The sequence below is a fragment of the Vidua chalybeata genome, chromosome 19 (genome assembly GCF_026979565.1).
Source record: "Vidua chalybeata isolate OUT-0048 chromosome 19, bVidCha1 merged haplotype, whole genome shotgun sequence".
NCBI classification, from domain to species: Eukaryota; Metazoa; Chordata; class Aves; order Passeriformes; family Viduidae; genus Vidua; species Vidua chalybeata.
The window spans coordinates 3,209,596-3,222,738 of NC_071548.1; the positions used below are offsets into that span (position 1 = coordinate 3,209,596).

The 13,143-nt window shown below is 43.0% G+C and overlaps 1 long non-coding RNA gene across 1 annotated transcript; it reads left to right on the forward strand.

Annotated features, from left to right (window-relative positions):
* The first annotated feature begins 1,459 nt into the window (after positions 1-1,459).
* On the forward strand, positions 1,460-6,551 carry LOC128797717 (uncharacterized). The gene is made up of 3 exons (XR_008434225.1): positions 1,460-1,534; positions 3,648-3,800; positions 5,837-6,551. It is a non-coding gene; the product is annotated as an uncharacterized LOC128797717 (long non-coding RNA).
* The last annotated feature ends 6,592 nt before the right edge of the window (positions 6,552-13,143 follow it).

Below are 13,143 nucleotides of genomic sequence, written 5' to 3' on the forward strand. Positions count from 1 at the left end.
CTGCTATTGTTGCACACAGACAGAAGAGCTGGGACCCTACCTGGTCACCATCACTGATGGAACTGAGAGTGTCATGATCTTAAATTTTTTTTTTTTTTTTTAATTCCCTGATCTTTCCATCTGTGTGCAACTGTGTGTTTGCTGTGCTTGGAATTGATTTAAAGAGGTATTTTGGAACTGGGTGCTTGGTGTTATGGACATCTGGGCATCTGGGTCAAGAAATGTTACATGATCATCAAAGTGGGGTTTTTTGAGGGGAGGAAGCTGTGTTGTGATGGAACAGGAAGGCTTATTTTTAATCTTTCACCTCTAGGAAGTATCACAGGAATTGGTGAAAACAACAAAGATTTGCTCAATTTCTCATTTTACCTACTTTTATATCTTGGTTTGAACAGACAGGTGTCTGCTAAGGAAGGCAGGAGCCTTCCTTGAAATGGAAAATGTAAACACCCCCTGAATTATTGTAATTTTGAAATTAAGGGGCTCTCAGGCAAAGATATGGGAATTGGAATAACAGTTCTTTACTAAGAAAATTAAAAACACAAATGCAATAGTACAGAAAAGAAACCAAACCACTGCCAGAGTCAGAGCAGGCCGTGGCAGGCTGTGGGTCAGGGTGGTGGCAGCAGTGCCATTCCATGGGGGCTCAGCCCTCCTGCAGTGCCAGCTGTGCTTCTGCTGGAGCAGGATCCTGGACAAGGCTGGAGTTCTCCTCTGAAGCTCCAGGGCTGCTGGAGAGGGGCCTGGGCTTCCTCTGGGAATGCAGTGGGGCAGAAAGCTGCTCCTCTGGGAATGCAGTGGGAAGAAAGCTGCTCCTCTGGGAATGCAGTGGGCAAAGGCTGCTGTGCTGTTCCAAAGTCAGATTGTATCCAGGTAGGAACGCTTGGCTCCTCCCCTGGGCGCAGCATCTCCCCAAGGGATGATGGAATTTTCTCAGCCATGCAGGGACACTCAGTGGCCATGAACAGAAGAGATCTCCTGGAGGGAGGGTTGGGTGTGGGAGAGATAAAGCAAACTGCCCAAGGAACAGCAGAGAGCTGCCCCAGCTCTGACAGATGGCAATAGAATGCACACCCCCAGCACATCTTGCAACCTGAGACATTTTATCATGGATCTAATGAGAGAATCAGAGAAAAGTCCCTGTCACCATCACATTACAGCAAGAGTGGGGTGCAGGATGGATGTGCTGAGGTTTCGTGGGGTTACTGGGGTAGGAGGCCTTCAGGGGGATAAAGAAGTCATGCCAGGAGCTCGCTGGGTGTACCAGGAGTGAGGAGTGTGGAGGTGTCGTGGTTTGACATGGAAGTGAATTTTTTCCAGGAAGTTGGGTCAAACCAATCAGTGGTCAGGTTTGGATATTGGCACCTGGAGTGACCACTGAAAGTATGGACACGCCTCTGAGAACACAGGGGGTTAAAAGCAAGAACTCCCAGGAGAACTCTCTTTTTTAGTTCCGGTCGTCAGAGAGTGCAGACTCCCCCCCTGCCCAGCCTTAGGCTGGGTGGGGGAGGGGAAGCCACGCGGCCTTGTCCAGGTAGGCCGAGGGGGCTGAGGGTCTGGAACCGAGCCAGCTCCTGTGGACGGAAGGGTAGAGAGAAGCAGAAATGCCTTTGCCCCCCCCCATGTGGGAAAGAGACGGAGAGCCTGGCGGCACCTGGAAATCTGCTGGAAGAGGAGAAGGAGAAGGGGGGGGAAATGCCCAGCGTGGGAGGCGGAACGTCGGACTGAGATATCGGCCGTCCAGGGAGTCTGAACTTTTAACCCTTTCGAGGGAATGAGGGCTTTTTAAAAGTATTACTCCTCCTTGATTTGTAGTGGAAGAGAGATAGTCCGGGACCTGAGATGTTAGAAGAAGAAATATTTAGGTGGGAGGAGATGAAGAAGTAGCTTTTAGCTGGACTTTTCTTGTTAGCCATGGACTGAACCAAAATCTCCTGCAATAGAGACTGCATTTTAGGGGGATGCAGTGGTAACCCAGGGAGACCTGTTTCAGCTTCGAACAGCACAGGAATGGCGAGAAACGAAGAGAGCTGAAGAGGGAATGGTGATACCCTCTGTCTTCGGGAAGAAGATGAGTCCTGTTTTTGGACCCCTCGGCCCCAGGGGAAAATGGGGGGGACTGTAGTCCCAGGATGAGAAACTGAACTGTTGTATCTTTGAGTCCGTGGCAAAGCATCCTTAAAGGAGCCCTACGAGCAGTCTGTCCATGCACAGTGGTGAGAGCACTGTGACATGGAATGGAGAGTGTCACACTGGCAGATTTTTTCTTCCGGGCGGTTGCCATGTGTGACAGGGAAACACAGGGGGGCAGCTGTGTTTCCTGGGGGGCCTGTGGTGCAAGAGAGACTTCTCTCTCCCTTGATAGTTTAAGCATAGATTACCTGAAGGGTGGTAATTTGATCAAGAATCCCGGGTGATGTTTCATGGCTGGGTGTGTTTGGAATTGGGAGGAGGAGGGGTGGTTTTAAAAGGTCTTCATCCTGGATTTAGTTTATGTGTTTTCTGTATTAGTAGTAGTTTAATAAAGTTTTTCTTCCTTTGTTATTAAGCTTGGGCCTGCTCTGCTCTGTCCCTGATAACATCTCACAGCATTTATTTAGGGAAGGTGCATTTTCATGGGGGTGCTGGCATTGCGCCAGTGTCAAACCATGACAGGGGGTGAGTTTGTCTGGCAGCTGGAAGAGCAGAGGATGTCAGGACCAGCTAAAAGTGAAAAACTCTCCCCGTGCCCATGGCTGAAGGGGCAGAAGTAATCCTGTGAGTCTGAGGGGTTTATTTGGATGTGCTGCAGCATGGAATTCCCTGAAGTGACACATGGAATCTTCACTCTTTATTCCAAGTGGAAATCCTACAAGCATAATACACCAACACACTGATAATCTCTTAAATCCCACTCTCTCTCTGACCTCATGGACTATTTTTTATGAACATGTTCTTTTTTAAAAGCTGAAAGAGTCAAAATTACTCCTTGTGTTCCTGTGCCAATCAGTGAAATTCCTGGGAAATGGCTTAAATTGTCTCTGTACTGATCAGAAAAAGTGTGACTGAAGGCAGAAATTATACTGCAACAACATTGTTTTTAATCAGATTTTTATTAAGTGGAGGAGCAGATTTGAGTTTGGTTCTCATGAGAAATCTTATTTAGTTTATTTTCAATTCACACTTCAGACTTGCCTGGATTGGCCTTTTTGCTCTGTAGTAGCTTTTATCACAGTGACAGGATCAATAAGGGAAGGAAATTTGGTATATGCCACGGCTTGTCTGTGTGCATCAATGCCCAAAAGTAAAAAAAAAAAAAAAAAAAACTGTCTAGAGATTTTTGCATTCTTGTTTCTAGGTGGCAAATTTGAAAACTTCTGAAAAAGCTTTAAAAATTCACCAGAGTCTGTTTTCAGTGAAGAAATTCTGTTTTTTTCTGTTTCCTCAGAAAAATAAAAGAATTTTTGCAGGAAATTTCTACCTGAGCTTTCCATGGGAATTCTGCTGAGGAATTAGTCGGGACAAAATCATTTTCATGTGGTGAAATTTCTTTATCACTATCAAGGAGTTATGATATTGAGACCAATATTTCAAAAGAAAACTCTCCTTAGGAAAACTTATAGAAAAAATATTTTAATCTGCTATATTTTAATCTGCTGCCCATCCAGGAGAACCAGAGGAAGTCGACTAAGTCTGAAAGTCTGTATTTTTGGCCAGTCCAAATTTGAAGGGGAAATTTCACCAGAAGAATGTGCAGCAGTGACATTTAAAATCATCAAAAATTGAAGGCAAATCCTGAGGATTGTCAGCAATATCTAATGGTGAGAGCCAGCTGTTTGCCTTTGCTAAATCTTTACATTGTAGTAAATATTGAAATACATCAAATATTAGTGAGTGTCTCTGCTGTGTTTTCATGGGATGCCATCAGGACAAGATCCTCTGTCTGGCCAGAGAAAGGAATTATAAATACCAAAGGAAATGAGCGGGTTTTTAGCTGAAATTCTGCTTTTCTGAATGCTTTGAGGTCTGTGTACAGAGCCCTTGGGGTTTGCCATGGGGCCAGCTTTGCTTTTCACCCTGAGGACACCGCGGTGGCCTCCACCCACTGCAGAGCTCTGTCCCCTCCTCCTTTTGTTCCTGCACAGAGCAGGTTCTTTTGCTCTAAATTCAGCTCCTTTTCTCTCCTCCTCTGGTTTTGGACAACTGTTTGGGGAGCAAAACATCTTTTAAAAATGAATCCATCCTGGCAGGACCTGGCAGGGAAGCCAGCAGGAGTTACCTGGCTCAGCACTTGGCTCCTGTATGAATTCACACCAGAACTGGAGGAGAAATGCTCCATCCCTTCGTGCAGAAGCCCCAGATTCTCTGCGTGCTGTTGTGGTGCTTTTCTCCTGGAAAACTTCACTTCAGGCTCTGGGTGAAGACCAAGGAGCCTGGTTTAGGGTAGGACAGAGCCAAGCAGGAGCACTGAGGGGTGGGAATGCACCTGTAAAGTGCTCTGAACTTTGCGAATTCCTCATCCAAGACAGCATCTTTTTTTTTTTTTTTTTTTTTTTTTTCAGCAAGTCGTGATTCCCCTTAACTCCCCCTGTTGCTGCTGACACTGATGCATATCATGGTTGCTGTATAAATGTTCATTTAATCATAATGAGGCAGCAAACTCCCACATTCCCCTGGTGCCTGAGCTGCTTTCAGTGTATTTTTTAGTATAAAAATATCTACCAGAGGGTAAGGAGAGGTATCAACAAGTTTTATTTTTTTTTTGTTCTTTTTAGTTTGCAGATGATCCAGCACAGCCTGTATTTTATTGTTGCTGACAGTTCCACTATGACTAAACACAAACTTAAATTTACAGCTGGAATGGAGGGCTGAGGGATGGAGGGGGAAGATTTTCCAGTGAGAGGTGTTGCAAAATAGTAATTTGTGTGTTCTGGAAGGAGCTCAGAGATTCTGATTCATAAAAAAGAAAAATTTAAAATAAATAAAGTAGAAATTATAAAAGAATTTCCTCTGGCAGCAGATGCTCCCAGCTGCTGGCACGGGCAGGAAGCAGCACACCCAGGACAGATGACTTGTTGCCACAATTTTCACTTTCTCTGTCTGAAGCTATCCAGGCTTGCAGCCCAGAAGAAAAAGAACCAGAATGTACAATATCAGAGTGTTCTGACCATTAATTGTGAATCTCCTCCTTGAAATAAGGCATTCTCACAATGGCCAGAAAAAAATTGGTAGATTTTAGTCCTATCTCATAAGAAAATTAACTCCTTATGTTCATTTGCTCTGCACATATCAGCCTTTCTGACTGTTCCCCTGGTTGATTTTGAGTGCCTTGGCCAAATTCAGCTAAAGCAAAGAAAGATTTCAGCAATTCAAGGTTTGTAAATACAAACTGCAGTTGAGGATTATAGGATCTGATATAGGATCTGATTATAGGACCAATTAGAGGACCTGGGGAGAGGGGAAAGGTGTGAGTCCAGGATTTCAGTACTCTTGCAGGTATCTGTAAAGGTTGGAGGTGTTACAAATTCCCCCAGCTGTGGGAGAACTCCAGGAGGAGTTTGCTGCAGCAGAAGGCACAAAAAAGCAGAGACTCGTTCACCTCTGGATTCTCTGGTGTGGAGTAAGGAGAACCCTGACCCAGGAGCTGCAGGTCCAGTGTGAAAGAAAAAACCCATCCCTGGAAGTGCTCAGGTTCAGGTTGGATGGGGCTTGGAACAACCTGAGCTAGTGAAAAGTGTCCCTTCCAACCCAAACCATTCTGTGATTCTGTGATTTATAACTTCTGAAATATTTGTTTCCTCTAACAGTATGGATAATTTTCAAAATTTTTGTATGTTTTTTTTTCTCTTGATTTTAGGACACTGCTCCCAGTGCCTGCCCAGCACAATAATCTTGGCATTTCTTCCTGTGCCATTTTTTGGCTCTCCTGTGTCAGCCTGCTTCTGAGTTTGAAATCAGAGAAATGTAACCTTGTACACGTGGTGAAGACTTGTTCCAGCTCCTGGTGACACTCCAAACCATTTGCCCACATGCTTTCCTACAGCTCTGATGATCTGCACTACAGAGATTCACAGGACAGTGTCACCTTTTCCTCTGTCACTGATGAGAGCTGATTTGAGCTGCGTTATCTCTACCTGTGGCCTTTAATTCTTGCTCTGACTCTTGTATGAGAGGAAAGAAAAAGTCACTAGCGTGAAATCAATCAAGAAGATTGAAAATTGGGAGGTTTTTTATTCATAAAGTTCATGGATTTGCTGCTGTAGGATCTTGAGGAAATCAGAGCAAGCTGATGCTGCTCTTGTATCCATCAAGAGTGAAAAATCACCTCAAACATCAGAGAGGGGCAGATGTGGCTTGGGCAGTGTTGGCTCCTCACTGGCTTTTGACTGTCTCACACCAGGGCAGACCTTTCCCTAGTTTAATTTTACAGGTGTGGGTAGGAAATATTTCCACTTTCTTTGTTTAAAACCTGCTGCCTTGTGGTTTCACTCAATAAATTGCAGGAAAAAAAATGGCTGGGCAAGGTAGAGTTTTGTGGAAACCCACTTTTCCCACTGACATGGAGTTATCCACCCATATCCTGCATCAGGAGAGCACACAAGTTCTTCCTGGAAAAAGAACTACTTTGTGTCTTTTTAGCTCAGAAATGAAAGTGAGGTTCATTCCAGCTATGCTGGATATCTGAGCAGCAGCCTGTTCTCTCTCTGAGAGGCATTTTCACATCTGGGTGGCTTTACCCTGCTGTCAGACTCTCCCAAAAGATCTGTCTCTCATCACCTGCACAGCAATTTCTTCCCTGCAGGTGCTGGGTGGGCAGCAGCAGTCGGGGGTGGCTTCCTGCCCCTTCTGCTCAGGGCTTTGTCATGGGATTTTCACAATCCATTTCCCCTCCATGGTGCTCCTTTGGGAACATTGTGCCTTCCTGCAGGCTTGTGAGAGGTGGCATGCTCAGATGCTGCATTTGCATTCTATAAAAACCATTTGAGTATTCTCTTATTGCCTTTGCAAAACACCCTCTGGTCATAAGAAATGTGAATTTTATTCTAAACAGGACAGAAGTGATTAGTAAAGTTTATATTGGTGCTGGCGAGGAGCTCCACTTGCTCATCTTTTGAAGTCCAGTGACATTTCTGTGGCCTTCAGTGGAAAAATTGGGAAATTGGAATATTGTGGTGACATCAATAAATCTTTTATTTCCTAATTGAGCTCTTAATCAAATTAAAATGAGGATGTTTCAATTCACTTCTCACTCCCTCAACAAACAAGGATGCTAACTGCCAGAAAAACGTTGTAATGATTGTGTTGTGTGAGTCCTCTTAAAAAGAGGCAAGTGCTTTAAATGGAATTATGGTAATGATGTGATCATTGTCTGGGCTGGCTTAATGAGTTTAGCTGCTGCTGCAATATTAAATGCTTTGCACTTAAGAAAAACACCTCCTGTTCCACTCCAAAAAGATCAGAAAAAGCTGCTGGAGCTTTTGCTGTGCTGCTGGATACATCACATGGGGCTCTGCACCCTGCCAAAATAACTGCTGGTTTGGACACTGTGGTCCTGTGTGGGTTTGGCAGCTCTGCTGCTTCAACATAAACACAGGAATGGGCTCTTGGAGGATGGACTTTGAATGGATTAATAAATGATGGGAACGTTTGACATAGCAGAGAGGGGGAGAAAGTGCCTGCAGAGTGCTTCACATCTGTGTATAAAAAAGTGAAAAGAGGGTTCTGTGCCAGTCTGAATTAATCTGGGAATTGGGGGTGTGGCAGGGACAAAAAGGAGATGTAAGGGGTTGGGAAGGAGAGAAAAGGTTCCATAAAGGTTTTTTAAACCATCTCCAGCTGTGTCCCAAGGACACTGCTCTCAGTGGTGCTGCCCTGGGGATGGCAGCTCTGGGAATGTCTCCCTGTCTCACCTGGGGTCCTGCAGAGGCAAAAGGCAGGTGGGGATGGAGAAAACCTGCATGGCTTTGCTGGGGAGCTCTTCTTGAGCAGTCCCAGTCTGCTGGAAATGCCAGGCAAAGGACAGAAACACGCCCATGCAGGGGAGCCCAATTTTAATGTGGTTTTTTTCTTTGAAAAAAAACCCAATTATTTAACTTGGGCTGTGGAAAAGCTCTTTCTTTTTGCACTGCATACTTTTAAACTGAAATTGAGGGACCTCTCAGTCCCATGAGTTCTTACTGTGTGATTATCCTGCAGGCTGAGGTGTCTCCCATTGTCAGACCCTGTTTTGAGCAGGTTCACGTTCCTGACTGCCTGGGGCTTCCCTTCAGCACTGATTTTCATTTTTAAAGTGCACAATCTAAATGCTTCCACCCTTGATGATTTTGGTGTAAAGCCAGGCCAGGCCTGAGGATGGCATCTTTGGGAATGAGCATGTTTGTATGGGAAAACTAAAATTAATTTCCAGGCTGTTAAACTTTAATTAAATTTTGCTGCTCAATAATGGTGTTTTGTATCTTCTGTTAATTCCTCAAAAAACCTAATTCAAACATCCTTGACCTCAGCTGGGAGATGTGAGTACATGTGAGCTACTTATGGATTCTGGTATGGTGAGAAAAGAAATTATTTCTCCCTCATCACTGGAAACTCATTCACAGTCTCTTGAAAAATTTTGAATTAAAGAAAATTTTCATAGACTCACCTAGGGCATTAAAGAGATTTGGAGCATTAATACAGAGATGTGCTTCTTGCTGTGGTGTGCATGACAAAAATGTGAAGGGGTTAAGGAATGTGCAGGAAGTCAAAGATATGCATGAAATCATTCCTCAGTCTGGGGAGTCCCACGAGCCAGGTGACAGAGCTCTGGTTCCCAGCATGAGTCTGCCTGGACACGGGTTCTGCTCTTCACACCAGAGAAATGTCCGTTTTCATCAGGACCTGCATGAAAAGAAATGAAAGTTGTAGTTGTAAAAAAAACCCGCCCCTACTAAAATAAACGAATATTAAAAGAATTGTAATCTATAAAAATGTAAACAAACAACAAAAAAACCTATACCCCCCCCAACAAAAAAAACCCCTCTATTCCCAAAAATAAAAATAATTTAAAAAATAAATAATAAAAACCTTTACCTTTAAACAACTCATCTTTAAAACCATATCCCATAAATTAACATGTTATAAACACAACTATAAAAAAAGTATTAAAAAATTCACAATTGCAAATTTCCAAACAACTACAATTCACTAAAAAACCACAAAAACCCTATTTTTTCTTATAAAAAAATCTCCATCACATAAACAAATAAAACTTCTCTCCCTAAATAAACTAAATAAAAATATTTTTAAAAATTATTATACTTAAATAATAATGGTTTTATAATAAATAATAGAAACAATATTTTATTTATATTAGTATACTTTAAAATTTCTAATATAAATATTATGATAATAAATGATCTAGAATTTATAATAAATAATAATAAAAATTTATTTCTTAGCATTATTTCAATGAAAACTGTAACCAGGAGTTCTAGCACAGAGATTTATTGATATGCTCAAGTATTTTTTTTTTCTTATCCTAATGTATATACTTAGCAGTGTGGCAGGAGACAAAGGGAATATGTCCCCATGAGTTATGTGGAGCAAATGTTCTGCTTTTTTCATGTAGTCAATTAAGACTCTGTTTGTAAGTACAAAATGTTTGTTCTAGACAAACTGATAGATGGAGTTGAGCTGGGGCTGCATTTTCCAGGAACAAACAGTCCCATGGAATGTGTGCTCTCTCTTTGGAGCCCGGAGAAATGTCAAATGCAAGATTTGGTAAAACCTCTCTGGTTTCTCTGTGTGAATATTAATGATGGTAGCTTTTTGTTTCCATGAGAAACTCTTTTAAATCACTGGAAAGAATTCCACCACTTCTACAAGGACGCCTGGATGAGTCATGTTCATTTATTAGAAGGGTAATTTTGGTTGGTTTCTGACTCTAAAAAAAAAAAAAAAAAAGTACCCTGCCCAATTTCATTGTGGTTTTCATTTAAAAACACACACATACTTTTATTTTTAACATAACAAGCGGGCTTCAATTTAAAATTTCTGGGGAAGGGAAAGCTTAATCCATCCACTCCTGCTAATTTGATGCCAGTGCCAGGAGAGAAACCTGGAGAGGGGTTGCAGGTGAGCAGAGAGAAGCTGAAGAGCAGCAGGAAGGATTTCACAGGAAGGATTTCACAGGATGGGTAAGGTTGGAGGGGAGCACTGAGGTCCCCTGGTTCCACCTCCCCACGCCCTCTCTGGGCAGTCTGTTCAGGGCTCGGTCACTGCACAGGGAAGAAGTTCTTCCTCATGTTCAGGTGCAACTTCTGGGCATCAGTTCCTGCCCATTCCTCTTTGCTCAGCTTAAATATGGTCTTCAGATCTAGGCATGGCTCCTAGAAATTACCAAAACAAAGCAAAAATATGCTTATCTAGAATTCTTTAGATATCAGTGGGCAAAATTTGACCAACAAGGCTCTTTCCTAGTGTATTACTCTGCCATACCTGGAAACAGTAGGTAGAAAACATTGCTATTTCCTATTCCAAAGAAAGGACAAATGTTGCTTTCCTAATATAGAATCAGATTTATTATTTATTTATTAAGAACCTGTTTGGTTGTTTTTTTTTTTTTTTTTTTTTTTTTTTTTTTTTTTTTTTTTTTTTTTTCCCTTCCTGGGTTTTTTCCCCAGTGTCTGCCTTGGATTATCCCATCTCCTCGTGGAGATCCACCCTTGTTCCTGATCTATTCCTGCTTTCCCAGACATATTGCATGTTTCCTTATCAGCTGCACCACCCCAATTACATCCCTCTAACCTCCAGCTGCAGGGAATATCCCAAAGCCACAGGTGTTTTAGTAGCTCATTTTTTGTGCTCTGTAGCCAAGGCATGATTAAAACTCCTGATTCTTTCTCCTCTCTCCCATCAGCATTAAATGCTGGATTTTGAAACTCTCCAGGGGGATACAAAGAGAATGCTGAGCTGGTATGAGTGAAACAATCTTTTCCAAAGGAAAGCAGCCTGGAAAAATGTGCATTTTGGAGTCACAAAGGGTTGATTCCTGACAGTTTCCACCCAGAGTGAATCCTGGTGAGTAAATCCTTGTGTAACACGGGAGGCCAAGGCAGATGAGCACAGCAGCCTCTCCTCCCCTCTAATCAGTGGAGGCAGCAGCAGTTTTGGGCCTGTTCTGTGACATTTCTAAAGCCTGACACTGTTTGATCTGCTGCTGATCTTGCCTGGAGGGAATTCAAGAGTGAGGTGTCCTGGCTCGAGTGAGACCAATTTATTTTGGTTCTGGTTGAATACCAAATCATTTTTCATGGTGACATTTAACCCTTGGAGATCCCTCCCCTGATGACTGATGTGGATTTGCAAACACAGAGCTGGGCTGGGCTTGGTGCCACGGGGACTTTGCTGGTCCTGGTCCCCTGAGGGCTGTCACCAGATGACACAAGCAAAAACGACGCACCAGAGCCTTGGTCACGATGAAGAGACTAATTTATTTTTTCTGACGCCAATCTTTTATAGTTCTCAAAAGGTGCCAGTGGATTGGAGGGTGAACGTGCCACCTCTCCAACGACACTGGACAAACTACCTGTACATCAAATTTCTCCGCCTCTATGAAAGAATGCAAAACAATAGGTTGTTTACAGAAAGTTGTGTGAGAAAGTTCTCTACAAGAATGTAAACTCAGAAGGCCTTAGAAAACTCTTGATAACCAGGGCGACAGAGGGCAGGGGGTGTGTGAGGCAGAGCAGGTGCCCCTTGCTCACCCCTGGCTGGGTGATGGTCAAGATCACCCATCTTTGCTCCAGATCTCTGATATTTTGGTGTTATCTCTGTAGAGCATGAGAGCTGTGGGATGTAGTGTTGCCCTGATTTTTAAAAGTGTTAAGTTTCCTTTTATGGTTCTTTTGAAAGTTTTAAAGCTCTTTTAAAAGTTTTCTATGCCTTCTGATGTTTACGTATTTCTGCTGGAATTCTCCTGCACTGTTCATGTAAATAATGGTTGGTTTGCATTTTTCTCTGTGGGAGGAGAGAATTGATGGACTGTTGGCTTGACCAGTGTGGTTGGAGAGGTGGCAATTTCATCCTCCAATCCACGGTCACTTTTGGGATTCTATATATTGTGAGGTCAGAAATAAAATTGGCTCTTTTTCTCTTTTGAACTTACCAAGCTTCTGTGTACACATTTCGTGTCCAGTAGTGACAATGTAGAGAGAAAAGTGGCTGGAGAGAGGTCAAAGACTGAGCCATTGCAGAGAGCAAATACCCGAAACGTTCAATCCAACTGTGGTTCTTGGTTCTTGGCCAGTTATGCAGCTACAGAAGCCCTTATTACATAATTCAGTTTTACCAGGGTACATTTCATAACCAAAACATCATTTGAAAGCACACTGTTTCCAAATTCAGCCCACCCTGAGAACAAAGAGACTTTGTGAGCTGTTTTTGGTGACGCCCTGGGAGCAGGAGCCAGGAGCAGTCTGCCCAGGAGGAGCTGCAGGTTCTGCCTTGTGCTTTCTGCTTGTCTGAATCAATGAAATGACAGAACCCCACAGGCTGGGAGGGCACATCCCATGGTTTGCCCTGTAGCAGGTGCTGGGTTGCTGTTGTTTTCAGCCCTTATTTAACAAAAGAAGCTTCGTGTAGATGACAAAGGCAGTGAACAGGAGCATGACGCTTGATTTCTTTTTAATTTGGACAGGGCAATGAAGTCACGTGCCGACACAGCAGGAAATTAGATTTTGATCTTTTTAAAAAATAAAATGCAATGGTGTTATGCTAAAATCCCAGGAAATCTTGGAGGTAACAAAGGGGGGAGTGTAAATATTGATACTCCAAAGCCTGGAAGTTTATGAGGCATTAAAGCAGTGCCTGGAGCTCTTTGGTGCCCTGTAAACTGTTCTGTTACATAAGCATGTCTTCTTATGGCTTAACTCGTGGATATAAAATCCCCCCAGGCTGATAACAGGAGATGCCTCAGCCTAGAAAATCTGTTACTTATTTACTTTACAGGTTTGGAGGAGTGAGGAAGTTTAGCTGTATTTAAGTCTTTCTGTGCTCAGTGGTTGCTCCACAGCAAAAGTTGCTGTTTTGGCCATAAAGCTGCATCCAGGGTTAGCTTCCCACTGAGCTTTAACTCAATTTATATTTGTAGCCTTGAATTCCTGCAATTCCACTAAGGATTTTTCT